We start from the raw sequence: 14,701 nt of genomic DNA, 5'->3' as shown, positions 1-14,701 counted from the left end.
CTGAATCTCGAGGGTGAGATTCATCTTAAGGTGGGTAGGTTTGTAACATCCCAAATTTTCAATTTGGAATGTTTTACAATTATTAGTTAAGCATCTATGCATTTTGTTTGAATCGTGTGGCATTTGGAAATTTTCAGAGGCATTTGAGTTGTTGTTTGAATTGGATTCAACTTGGCAATTGAAATTTATTTCAAAAAGAAATGCCTGACAGAATACTTGAGCAAAAGTAAGAGAGGAGTAAACATGACACTCCAAAAATGTCAGAAGAAAAATTAATGCCAAAAGGTTTGAATTCAAATTTGATTTTATTTGGAATTTGCAGAAATGTTTTTTTAGTTTCTGTTTTGCCCTTGGAAAAATGTCCACATTGTAGGATTATTTCCCCTGAGAATTTTGATATATATATGTCTTATATAAAAATATTGTACTTTTCTCTTAGTTTAGTTTTTCTCTCTGCCTTCATTCAAAAAAAAAGGAAAAGCCCCCCCGCCCCCGAGCTGGCCAGGCTCGGCCCGGCCAGCGAGGCCGCAGCCCAGCCAGCGCCGAGCCGCCAGCCCAGCATAGCACTCGCACCCGAATCCTCTCCCGACCGGTCGCCCGCTCGCCTCCTCCTCTCTCCCTCTCACTGACCGCGGGGGCCCGCCCTTATCTCTTTCCCCTCGCCCATGCTATGCCGCGCCAGAGTGCGTTCGACACCGCCGCCGCGTCCGAATTCCACGGGATCACGATCTGTAGCGACCAGACCTCAGACAGTCTGATCTCTGTGCTCCGGTGTCATCCCTAGATCAGTAATGCTGACACCACACAGTACACGGAGGATTTATAGCAGAGTAGCAATCACACACTTATTACATCGAATGTCTCAAAGGAGAACTTATTACAATAAATATGGCTTAAGGCCATCTAATAACGATAACAACGGAAGGCTTGGAAGATAAGTGAGTCCATCAACTCCAACAGCATCACTGAGTATAGGACCACGACCTAAAAACTCCTTAATCATCGTCTAAAAAGTCTGCAACATTAACGTTGCAGCCCGAAAACGGGTCAGCACATGGAATATGCTGGCAATGCAACACATAGAGAGTAATGGAATGAAACAGCTATACTATATGCATATTTGGCTGGTGGAAAGCTCTATGGTTACAGTTTTGCGTAAAGCCAATTTTTCCCTATTTCAAAGGAATAAAATTTAATTACTATCATGGTGGTTGTTAAACATTGAGAATGGTTGACAGCATCCTCAATCCCAATTAAGCATCATCATTAAACATAACCCAACAAAATTTATTTAGAGTAACATGTTGAGATTCACATGATAATCCAAGTACTAGATACTCAAGATGTCCATAACCGGGGACACGGCTAACCATGATTAGTTTATTATACTCTGCAGAGGTTTGCGCACTTTTCCCCACAAGACTCGATCGCCTCCGTTTGGTTTCTCGCACTACATGGTGTTTGAGAAGACGGATGACCGAGACATAGTCTTTCAGAAGCACTAGCACCTTACGATCGGGTAGACCGTACCACCTACATCCCCTACATCTGCTAGTCTACCACTGTAAGAGTTCGCACAACTTAGTCAACTATGCTAGAGCCCATAATAGCTTGTGGCTGCACACGGAAGTTTCTAGTATGAATAGTCTCATGATCCCTTTGAGCCTGGGTGGCGGTCCAAAAGAAAACAGGCAAGTCCTGGAATACCCAGGTGCCTCAATTCACCCAGATGTGTGTTTAAGTTGCCACCTTAGATAAACCATTAATTAACAAAACTCACATATGTCATGTATATCACTCACCCAATCCACGTCTACTAGTATAGCATGGCATAATAAGCAAACGTAGAAGTAACTCCCAAAGGTTTGATAATAAACAGGTAATAGGTACTACCTCATCTACTTCCCATCCCACAATTTAATTAGATTCTAATCATGCAATGTGTGAGGTTTGATCTAATGCAATAAAACTGGGTAGTAGAAAAGGTATGATCAAAGTGTTAGTTGCCTTGCTGATGATCCGCGAAACCTAACGATTCGAAGTAACAGGCGGCGCACTCCGGATCGAGGCAGGACTGATGGGCTGGGGCGGCTCGGGTTGGCGCTATTTAAAGGCTGCCCCTGGGCGGTGTTCCGCTCGGGTACGGCCCAAAGTTGGTTCGTTTTTTTTAATTATTCCGCTCGGAAGAAAAATAAAAATAAATAATAACGGACTCCAAAAATTCCGAAATAAATTTTCATGGGCTTCTAAAATCAAGCCGCACAAGGTGAACATTTATTTGGGCCCTAAATGCAATTTTGAAAAACGCACTTTTTTTCCTAAATTCAAATAAAACACCGAAAAACTCCGAAATAAAATCTTATTTGATTTTATTATTAAGTCCTCAATGTTTCTTTATTTTGGGAAAGTCATTTTATTCCCTCTCTCATATTTTTGTAATAGAAATAATTGATGATAAAATAAATAAAATCAAATGATCCTATTCTCAAAATTTGAGAGGACTCAAATATGAAAGTAACGAAATCCCCAACTCTCTCCGCGGGTCCTTGAGTTGCGTAGAATTTCTAGGATCAACCAAAATGCAAAATAAAATATGATATGCATTGATGATCTAATGTATAACCTTCCAAATTGAAAATTTGGGATGTTACAAACCTACCCCCCTTAAGATGAATCTCGCCCTCGAGATTCGGGTTGGCTAGAAAATAGGTGAGGGTGGTCATTGAGCAAATCTTCCTCTCGTTCCCAGGTGGCTTTATCCTCCGTGTGGTGGCTCCACTGAACTTTGCAAAACTTGATAACCTTGCTGCGGGTAACTCGGCTGGCAAAGTCGAGGATCTTAACTGGTTTCACCTCGTAGGTCAAATCGTTATCCAACTGAATAGTTTCCAAAGGCACTGTGTCTCTCAACGGTATGTCAGCCATCTCCGCATGACATTTCTTTAACTGAGAAACGTGGAACACATCATGTACTCCTGACAATCCTTCGGGCAATTCCAACTTGTAGGCCACTTCTCCCATACGCTCCAAAACTCGATATGGTCCTACAAATTGTGGCGCTAACTTCCCTTTAACTCCAAAACGCTTTGTTCCCCGAAGTGGAGATACTCGAAGATAAGCTCTATCTCCGACTTCGTAAACTGTCTCCTTGCGTTTATAATCTGCATAACTTTTCTGCCTGGACTGGGCTATCTTGAGCCTATCGCGAATCAACTTCACCTTCTGTTCAGACTCTTTAATCAAGTCAGGTCCAAACAACTGGCGGTCTCCAACTTCGTCCCATGACAACAGTGTCCTGCACCTCCTTCCGTACAAGGCTTCGAAAGGGGTCATCTTTAAACTGGTTTGGTAACTGTTGTTGTAAGAGAACTCTACATATGGCAGATTATCGTCCCAACTAGATCCATAATCTAGTGCACAAGCTCTCAGCATATCCTCCAAAATCTGATTGACTCTCTCAGTCTGTCCATCTGTCTGTGGATGAAAAGCTGTACTGAATTCTAGCCTGGTTCCCAAAGTTTCGTGCAACTGCTTCCAGAACTTTGAGGTAAACTGGGTTCCTCTATCCGATACGATACTCCTTGGAACTCCATGCAAACATACGATCATGGTCATGTATATCTTGGCCAACTTAGCACTGTTGTAAGTGGTCTTTACTGGGATGAAATGAGCTACTTTTGTCAATCGATCAACTACAACCCAAATTGAGTCATAGCCTGAACGAGTCCTGGGCAATCCCATGATAAAATCCATGCCTAACTTATCCCACTTCCATTAGGGTATCGGCAATGGTTGTAACAATCCTGCTGGCTTCTGATGGTCTGCCTTTACTCTCTGACATACATCACAAACTGCTACATACTCCGCAATATCCTTCTTCATTCCGGTCCACCAGAAAATATCCTTCAAATCCAAATACATCTTGGTATTACCTGGGTGAATCGAATATGGTGAATCGTGTGCCTCTTGCAGTATCAACTTCCTGATCTCCGGGTCATTGGGCACGTAAACACGGTCTTCAAACCATAGGGTGTCGTGCTCATCCTCACGAAATCCTTTAGCTTTTCCTTTGCTCAGTTTCTCCTTTATAGCAGCAATCTCTTTGTCAGTTTTCTGAGCTTCCCTGATTCTATCCATCAAAGTTGACTGAATCTCCAATGCTGCTACATAGCCTCTCGGAACTATTTCCAAACATAGTTCATGAAGATTTTCTGCTAACTCCTTGGGTATTTCTCCCGTCATTAATGTATTGACATGGCTCTTACGGCTTAATGCGTCAGCTACTACATTAGCCTTTCCGGGGTGATAATGCAATTTCATATCATAATCCTTGATAAGCTCCAACCATCTCCTTTGTCTGCGATTCAACTCCTTCTGGGTGAAAATGTACTTCAAACTCTTATGATCCGTGTACACCTCACAATGATTTCCAATGAGGAAATGTCTCCATGTCTTCAGTGCATGCACTATGGCTGCTAACTCCAAATCATGCGTAGCATAATTCAACTCATGAGGCTTCAGTTGTCTTGAGGCATATGAAACAACTCTCCCTTCCTGTATAAGCACTGCTCCAAGTCCTCAACATGAAGCGTCGCAATACACCTCATAATCCTTGGTCTGGTCTGGCAAAATCAACACTGGTGAGGTAACCAAACGTTTCTTCAACTCCTGGAAACTAGCCTCACACTCCTCTGTCCATATGAACTTGGTTTCCTTCTTCAACAACTCAGTCATAGGCTTCGCAATCTTTGAGAAATTCTCAATAACTCTCCGATAGTATCCCGCGAGTCCAAGAAAACTCCGGATCTCTCCAACTGTTGTTGGGGCTTCCCACTTGGTCACGGTTTCAACTTTAGCGGGATCTACTGCTATACCTTCTCCAGATATAACGTGTCCGAGGAATCCTACTTCCTTCAACCAAAACTCACATTTGCTAAACTTGGCATATAATTGATGTTCCCTGAGCTTTCCAAGTGCCAAACGCAAATGCTCCTTATGCTCCTCTTCATTCTTCGAGTAAACCATGATATCATCAATGAACACTACCACGAACTTATCCAAAAACTCCATAAACACTTTGTTCATCATGTTCATAAAATAGGCAGGTGCGTTAGTCAGACCAAATGACATAACGATATACTCGTACAGCCCATACCTGGTGGTAAAAGCTGTCTTCGGAATATCCTGTTCTCGAATCTTCAACTGGTGGTATCCTGATCACAGATCGATCTTGGAAAATACCTTAGCTCCTTGCAATCGATCAAACAGATCGTTGATCATTGGTAGTGGGTACTTGTTTTTGATCATTACTTCATTCAATCCTCGATAATCAACAACCATCCTTAACGATCCATCCTTCTTCTCCACTAGTACTACTGGCAATCCCCAAGGCGAAGAACTTGGGCGAATATATCCTTTATCCAGTAACTCCTTAATTTGCTTCTTAATTTCCACCAAATCCTTTGCTGGCATCCTATATGGTCTCTTTGATATTGGCCCTGTGCCTGGCAATAGCTCAATCAAAAACTCAATATCTCTATCCAGTGGCATGCCTGGCAACTCTTCCGGAAATACATCGGGAAAATCCCTTACCACTGGTACTTCCTCCTGCACAACTCCTGTTAAGCAATTTACTTGGGTCCTCTTTGGCACATGTCGGGATACATACTTGATCCTTCTCCCTTCCGGGGTGGTAAGCAAAATTGACTTACTAGCACATTCAATATTCCCTTCATACTTTGATAACCAATCCATGCCTAATATCACATCCAATCCTTGAGATTCCAATACTATTAGGTCTGAGGGAAAAACATAGTTACCAATCCTTAATGGTAACCGATCACACCATAGACTAGCCACATACTCTGCTCCGGGCGAGGTTACTAACATGGGTGACCTAAGGGCTTGGGTTGGTAGGTTATACTTATCCACAAATCCCCTTGGGATGTATGAATGCGATGCACCAGTATCAAAAAGAACGAGTGCAGTAAATGACTTAACCAAAAACTTACCTATTACTGCATATTTGGCTGGTGGAAAGCTCTATGGTTACAGTTTTGCGTAAAGCCAATTTTTCCCTACTTCAAAGGAATAAAATTTAATTACTATCATGGTGGTTGTTAAACATTGAGAATGGTTGATAGCATCCTCAATCCCAATAAAGCATCATAATTAAACATAACCCAACAAAATTTATTTAGAGTAACATGTTGAGATTCACATGATAATCCAAGTACTAGATACTCAAGATGTCCATAACCAGGGACACGGCTAACCATGATTAGTTTATTACACTCTGCAGAGGTTTGCGCACTTTTCCCCACAAGACTCGATCGCCTCCGTTTGGTTTCTCGCACTACATGGTGTTTGAGAAGACGGATGACCGAGACATAGTCTTTCAGAAGCGCTAGCACCTTACGATCGGGTAGACCGTACCACCTACATCCCCTACATCTGCTAGTCTACCACTGTAAGAGTTCGCACAACTTAGTCAACTATGCTAGAGCCCATAATAGCTTGTGGCTGCACACGGAAGTTTCTAGTATGAATAGTCTCATGATCCCTTTGAGCCTGGGTGGCGGTCCAAAAGAAAACAGGCAAGTCCTGGAATACCCAGGTGCCTCAATTCACCCAGATGTGTGTTTAAGTTGCCACCTTAGATAAACCATTAATTAACAAAACTCACATATGTCATGTATATCACTCACCCAATCCACGTCTACTAGCATAGCATGGCATAATAAGCAAACGTAGAAGTAACTCCCAAAGGTTTGATAATAAACAGGTAATAGGTACTACCTCATCTACTTCCCATCCCACAATTTAATTAGATTCTAATCATGCAATGTGTGAGGTTTGATCTAATGCAATAAAACTGGGTAGTAGAAAAGGTATGATCAAAGTGTTACTTGTCTTGCTGATGATCCGCGAAACCTAACGATTCGAAGTAACAGGCGGCGCACTCCGGATCAAGGCGGGACTGATGGGCTGGGGCGGCTCGGGGCGGCGCTATTTAAAGGCTGCCCCCGGGTAGTGTCCCGCTCGGGTACGGCCCAAAGTCGGTTCATTTTTTTTAATTATTCCGCTCGGAAGAAAAATAAAAAGAAATACTAAACGGACTCCAAAAATTCCGAAATAAATTTTCACGGGCTTCTAATCAAGCCGCACAAGGTGAACATTTATTTGGGCCCTAAATGCAATTTTGAAAAACACACTTTTTTCCTAAATTCAAATAAAACACCGAAAAACTCCAAAATAAAATCTTATTTGATTTTATTATTAAATCCTCAATATTTCTTTATTTTGGGAAAGTCATTTTATTCCCTCTCTCATATTTTTGTAATAGAAATAATTGGCGATAAAATAAATAAAATCAAATGATCCTATTCTCAAAATTTGAGAGAACTCAAATATGAAAATAACGAAATCCCCAACTCTCTCCGCGGGTCCTTGAGTTGCATAGAATTTCTAGGATCAACCAAAATGCAAAATAAAATATGGTATGCATTGATGATCTAATGTATAACATTCCAAATTGAAATTTTGGGATGTTACACGATCCCGAGTCGCCCCCTGCTCCAAGTTGATGTCCTATAAATACCTACGCCCGTCCTCTCTCGATCCCCCTAAAACCCTACTCCCAAAGCCCACCACAGCCACCGCCGTCGCCAAATGCATCTCGTCGTCGCCGCCTCGGTTCGCCACCGCTTCTGCCATCGGTGAGCACCCCCCTTGACTCCAAGCTCCACCCCGTGAACCGCGTCATCCTCCCACAACCCCCTGACATCTTTTTGATCTTCCTCGACGCCTACAGGAAGCCGCCCGAGCACCGCCGCTCTTCGCCGGAGCTGCAGCTCACCAGGACCCCGTCGTCGACGCCCCGGCCGTTTTCGTCGTCCCCGAGCCACCTCGACATCACCACCTCCTCCGCAACACTCCGCCGCCTCACCCCGACATCTTCGCCGACCTCCCCGGCCCCCGGAGCCGCCGCGCCGTCCACGCCCGAGCCGCCGTCGCCTGTCACCGTCGTCGCAACCGTGGTGAGTCGCCGGAGCCGCTCCCCGCCGTCCGATCTGCTATCCATGGCCTAGATTAGATCACACGAAGAGTTTGTTTTTTAGTAAATTGGTTTAGTTTCGGGTTTTTTTCTGATTAGGTTGGTTTATTTTAAGTTGCGGTTTTGTTAGACCGGCTGCGCGGTTTATTTCTGTTTAGCCGCGGGCGCATTTTAGTTAGTGTTCGCCTGAGCGTTAGATAGGCTCAGTAGCGCTTGTTTTTTTAGTTATTTTTAGTTTCTGTTTTTAGAATAGAATAGTTCTGTTCTTGTAAAGTCTATATCTTTTGGGTTGTTTAATATTTTTAGTTGATTATTTTTTTTAGTTTACAAATTTCCTATAGTTTCTGTAGAAAATAGATTTGGCCATGTTTAAGCTTATAAAAATAGTTTTATATTAGTTTTAGTTAGATTAGTATTTCTACTATAATTTGAGCTAGAATTAATATTTCTAGGTGATTCTTTTTTCCACTGCTTAGTTTTGACCTAGCCTAGCATTAGGAACTTGTTGGGGTATTTGTAGATTGTATTAAAATTTGTTTTAGTCGAAATCAAGTTTTTCTAGTTTTATTTAGCTTGTTGCTGCTTTCTGCTGTTCTAGTTATCATAGAATTTTAATTTACCCCTGTTATAATTTATTTTAGATTAGTTTCTGTAGTTACACAGGGTGAACATTTATTTACAGAAAAATAAAAGTTTTATTTTATTTTCTTATTAGTTTTGTTTTAGGTATAACATGAGTTCTATAATAGATATTGATGTGATTCTTTTTGCACCTAGTTTATATGATGTTGTCCTTTATGTTAGTTAGCAAAACCCTTGTTTTGGTTATGTTAAGAAAAGTGTTAGTAGGATAAAACTATTTCTTAGTTGTTGCTTGAAGTGATGAAAACCTTGGTTTTGTTTTCCTCGAGTTTTCTTTGGTTTTGGTTTGAGTGCTTGTGTGATTTCCTTTAGCTTGTTGTTATGCTATTTAGTGGAATACTTATTTGTGCTATTATTTGACTCGATAGAATTTTCGGAGTGTGAAGCTTGCTATCTCGAGTCACTAGCGTTTGAAGACCGTCAGCCAGGCAAGTCATTTGATCATGTTTTACAATACCTATGATTTTGTTGCATTAGAATTGTTCCTCCCCACCATGCATGCAGTAGGAGAATTTTAAGTTATGTCTTGAGTAGTATCATGAGGTAGGATGAACCCAGTTCCCCTTGCTACTATTGCCCGGGACGATGCAGTTTATCTTGTTATGCTCGTAGACGGGGTTGGTTGAGAGATTCATAAGGGAGATGTGAGAGTCAAGATGATGACAACCCCATGACTTCAACCTCAAGATGGACTTCAAATTCACTACTGGGTGGAGGATGGTTGACGGGCACCTTGGAGGAACTAGGGGATGGCCGGGATGCATGGAGAAGCGCCATGACATCTTGCGGAAAGCTTCACCCAGCCACGAAGAGACGGATGGATACCCCTTGACCGGAAGCTTACCTGTGCAGCCGCAAGCCATTATGGGCTCTGGCTGGGTTGACCTTAGGCGTGACTCTGGACGGATGGTGCCAGCAGATGTAGAAGAACGGTAGGACATGGATGGGCACCGGCAGTGCCCAGAGAAACTCTACGGAAGACCCTGTTTCGTTCATCCCATCTTCAAACACCAGGCAGTGCGAGGACATAAAGGAGGGAACGATTCTTGCGGGTAAAGTGCACAAGACTCTGCAGAGTAACAACCTAATCAATTAGCCGTGTCCCCGGTTACGGAAAAATGAGCCTCTGGAAACTAGAGTATTTCAGAAATCTCAACACCGAACAAATAAATTAATTGAGGGGTTAATTAATAATTGGGAATGAGACATTAGTTGGCGGAACCATCTCAATACCTACCAACATTTTGTAGTAATTGTAAGCAAGTCCTTTGTTGTAGGAAAAAATTGGCTTTCTCGCAAAAACATAAAACTTAGAGCCCCACAGCCAAATTGCATATAGTGTTAGCATTATTATTGTTGTTTCTCTCTATGACTTGCCGGCATATTCAAAATGCTGACCTACACGGCTACAACGTCTCATGTTGTAGAGGAGTTTTGCGACCAGGAGTGAGGCTACGATCTATGCTCGGTGATTGCCCTATGGAGTTGGATGGACTCGCTTATTCGTCTACGCTTCCGCAGCTTTATTTAATTTATTTCTCATGAGTTGGCCTTCGGCCGAATTTATTATGATGTAATAAAGACTCGATATGAGAACCGTGTAATAAATTCAGGTGTGATTGAACTTTGAATCTTTTCATCAAGGTACTGTGTGTGCCAGCATGATCTTGGGATGGTACAGCTACACAAAGACTTGACCGATTTTGGGTCGGGTTGTTACACAAGACCTCATATCATCACATAGCCTATACCATGTCGATGCATCTCCCCTCAAAGATAAGGGGAAGACCTTCTTCTTAACAACATCTCCGGGTACACCTGCAAGCTTAAATAATCCACAAACTTCATCCACATATATCAGATGTTCATCAGGATGTTTTGTTCCATCTCCTAGAAAAGGATTAGCTAGCAGTTTTTCTATCATACCCGAAGGAACTTCAAAGCAAGCATTTTCATTTTCATTTTCAGTAGGTTTAGTAGGTTGAGGAGCAACTCTTTGCTCTACTGGTCGGGGTGAAGATACCCCAAACAAGCCCCTCAGAGGATTACCTTCCATTGTAACAAGTGACAGTAAATTTCAGCACACTATATAAATTTTTCCTTACCAAATTCCACCTACCAAAGGCGCTTCACTCCCCAGCAACGACACCAGAAAAGAGTCTTGATGACCCACAAGTATAGGGGAACTATCGTAGTCCTTTCGATAAGTAAGAGTGTCGAACCCAACGAGGAGCAGAAGGAAATGATAAGCTGTTTCCAGCAAGGTATTCTCTGCAAGTACTGATATAAGTGGTAACAGATTGTTTTGTGATAAGATAATTTGTAACAAGCAACAAGTAACAAAAGTAAATAAGGTGCAGCAAGGTGGACCAATCCTTTTTGTAGCAAAGGACAAGCCTGGACAAACTCTTATATGATGTAAAGCGCTCCCGAGGACACATGGGAATATCGTCAAGCTAGTTTTCATCACGCTCATATGATTCGCGTTCGGTACTTTGATAATTTGGTATGTGGGTGGACCGGTGCTTGGGTACTATCCTTACTTGGACAAGCATCCCACTTATGATTAACCTCTATTACAAGCATCCGCAACTACAACAAAAGTATTAAGGTAAACCTAACCATAGCATGAAACATATGGATCCAAATCAGCCCCTTATGAAGCAACGCATAAACTATGGTTTAAGCTTCTGTCACTCTAGCAACCCATCATCTACTTATTACTTCCCAATGCCTTCCTCTAGGCCCAAATAATGGTGAAGTGTCATGTAGTCGACGTTCACATAACACCACTAGAGGAGAGACAACATACACCTCATCAAAATATCGAACAAATACCAAGTTCACATGACTACTAATAGCAAGACTTCTCCCATGTCCTCAGGAACAAAAGTAACTACTCACAAAGCATAAACATGTTCATAATCAGAGGGGTATTAATATGCATATAGGCTCTGAACATATGATCTTCCACCAATTAAACCAACTAGCATCAACTACAAGGAGTAATTAACACTACTAGCAACCTACTAGCACCAATCCCGGACTTGGAGACAAGAATTGGATACAAGAGATGAACTAGGATTTTGAGATGAGATGGTGCTGATGAAGATGTTGATGGAGATTTCCCTCTCCCGATGAGTGGAGCGTTGGTGATGATGATGGCGGTGATTTCCCCTCCGGGAGGGAAGTTTCCCCAGCAGAACAGCTCTGCCAGAGCCCTAGATTGGTTCCGCCAAGGTTCCGCCTCGTGGCGGCGGAGTTTCGTCCGAGAAAATGGCTTATGATTTTTTTCCCATCGAAAGACTTCATATAGCAGAATATGGCCACCGGAGGGCCAACAGGGGGCCCACGAGGTAGGGGGGCACGCCCAGGGGGGTAGGGCGCGCCCCACCCTCGTGGGCAGGGTGTGGCCCCCCTGGTGAAGTTCTTGCTCTCAGTATTTTTTATATATTTGGAAAACGTCTTCCGTGAAGTTTCAGGACTTTTGGATCTGTGAAGAATAGGTATCTAATATTTGCTCCTTTTCCAGCCCAGAATCCCAGCTGCCGGCATTCTCCCTCTTTATGGAAACCTTGTAAAATAAGATAGAATAGGCATAAGTATTGTGACATAATGTGTTAACAGCCCATAATGCAATAAATATTGATATAAAAGTATGATGCAAAATGGAAGTATCATGACTTCAATTGGGAAGAGCTCGGCTTAGAGGTACACGACTTGGACTCCCTCGCGGACCCCATCACCGCGGAGGAGGTGCACGAGGCCATTAAGCAAATGCCAACCGACAAAGCCCCCGGGCCAGACCGTTTCACATGTTTGTTCTTCAAGAGTTGTTGGGACATTATCAAGGATGACATCATGAGGGTAGTCTCTCTTTTTGGCAACCTGCACACGGCAAACCTCCACTGGTTTAACTCTGCAAACATTGTACTAATTCCTAAGAAGGAGGGTGCTGAGGGGATCACTGACTTCCGGCCTATTAGCCTCATCCAGGCGATTGCAAAGATTGTGGCAAAAAATTACCAATTCGGCTAGCCCCTCACATGAACAAGCTTGTCTCCAACGCACAAAGTGCTTTTGTCAAGACTAGGAGTATCCATGACAATTTCATGTATGTGAAAAATCTCGCGCGTTGCCTTCGCAAGAGCAAAACTTGATCCCTCCTTTTCAAGCTTGATATACGAAAGGCTTTTGACTCTGTGAGATGGGAGTATATCATTGACATCCTCCAGTAGAGGGGGTTCCCGAGCACCTTTCGAAATTGGATCACCGCCCTCTTATGCACCTCCTCCTCGCGAGTTCTCCTCAACGGCATCCCCGGCAGCCCCATTGCCCATGGAAGCGGCTTCCGGCAAGGGGATCCTCTTTCGCCCCTGCTATTTGTCATTGCCATTGATCCCCTTCAAAAGATCCTCGGGCTGGCTACTAGGAAGGGGTTGCTCCACAAAATCCGTGGGCGTGGGCCCATCATGAGAACACCCCTCTACGCCGATGACGCGGTCGTTTTCATTGCACCCATCAAGAAAGATATTGACAACCTCTCTGTGTTGCTCGATGCGTTTGGTGAACTCACAGGACTATGCACTAACTTCCAAAAGAGCTCGGTGGTCCCGATTCGGTGCAGGCACCTACACCTCGACACCATCCTCCAGAATTTTCCTGCTGCCTGGGCTTCATTCCCAATAAAATATCTAGGGCTACCTCTCTCAGTTTGGCAACTAAAAATTCAGGATTTCCAATTCCTCGTGGACAAGACCGCTTCCAAACTTGTTCCTTGGGATGGGAAAAATATCACAACCATTGGTCGGGCTGCCCTTGTCAAGTCTGTGCTATCCTCACAAGCCATCTACTTCATCACCCCATTGATCGTTCCACCAAGCATCCTCCACAATGTCAACAAGCTTGAGAGAGCTTTCCTTTGGGCGGGAACAGATAAGACTACCGGCATGAAGTGCAAAGTTAATTAGGAATCTGTATGTCGACCGGTCAAATATGGAGGTCTTGGGGTGCTAAACACAGAGAAATTTGCAAGGGCACTTCGCTTACGTTGGCTTTGGTTTGAATGGAAGGAACTCACCAAGCTATGGGTTGGGATCAGCAATCCATGCGATGAGATGGACAAAAATCTTTTCTATGCTTCAACGACCATAACCGTTGGCAACGGTGAGCGCACGCCCTTCTGGGACTCCCCTTGGGTGCGGGACCGCAAGCCAAGAGACATCACACCGCTTATCTACGCCGCTTCCTCTCGGAAGACATGGAAACTTTGGGAAGCCCTCCAAGATGATGCTTGGATTCGCAAGATCAAGGTCACTCCCAACTTCACCTCCGAACATCTTCGACAATTTATTGAGCTTTGGTCCACCATCCGCGACTTCCCTCTTGAGGTTCACGCTGAAGACGACATTGTGTGGAAACACACAGAGAGCGGGATTTACAGTGCCGAGTCCACCTACTTGGCCCAGTTTTTTGGGAACATCCGCTCACCCATGGAGCTTGCAGTGTGGAAGGCCTGGGCCCTGCCCAAGGTCAAATTTTTCGCATGGTTGTCCATGCAAAAATAGGGTATGGACTGCTGACTGGTTGGCCAACCGGGGGTGGCCCAATTGTGGGCTTTGTCCTTTTTGCAAGCTCATGCAAGAGTCCATCGATCACCTCCTCTTCAGATGCCGGTACACTACTAGACTTTGGGAAATGATAAAAGATTGGCTCCAGCTCGAAAGCATCAACACTTCCACTTGGCACTTGGCACGGTCAACCAAAGAGTGGTGGATCGGGCTCACGACTCTACCATACCTAATAGGAAGGCCATGGCTACCCTCTCTATGCTCACCTCTTGGACAATCTGGAATGAAAGGAGGCACTCGCATCTTCCAACTCAAGAGTGCCCCACCGACGGTTCTACTAGCTAACATCAAGATTGAGGCTCAAACTTGGGTCACCGCGGGTGCAAAGAAATTGGGATCTATCATGCCGCGAGAGTAGGCCTGTTGTAGTGGT

The sequence above is a fragment of the Triticum urartu genome, chromosome 5A, assembly GCF_056163025.1.
Source record: "Triticum urartu cultivar PI428250 chromosome 5A, HENAU_Tu73, whole genome shotgun sequence".
Classification (NCBI taxonomy): domain Eukaryota; kingdom Viridiplantae; phylum Streptophyta; class Magnoliopsida; order Poales; family Poaceae; genus Triticum; species Triticum urartu.
Note: the sequence above shows the minus strand (reverse complement) of the source record.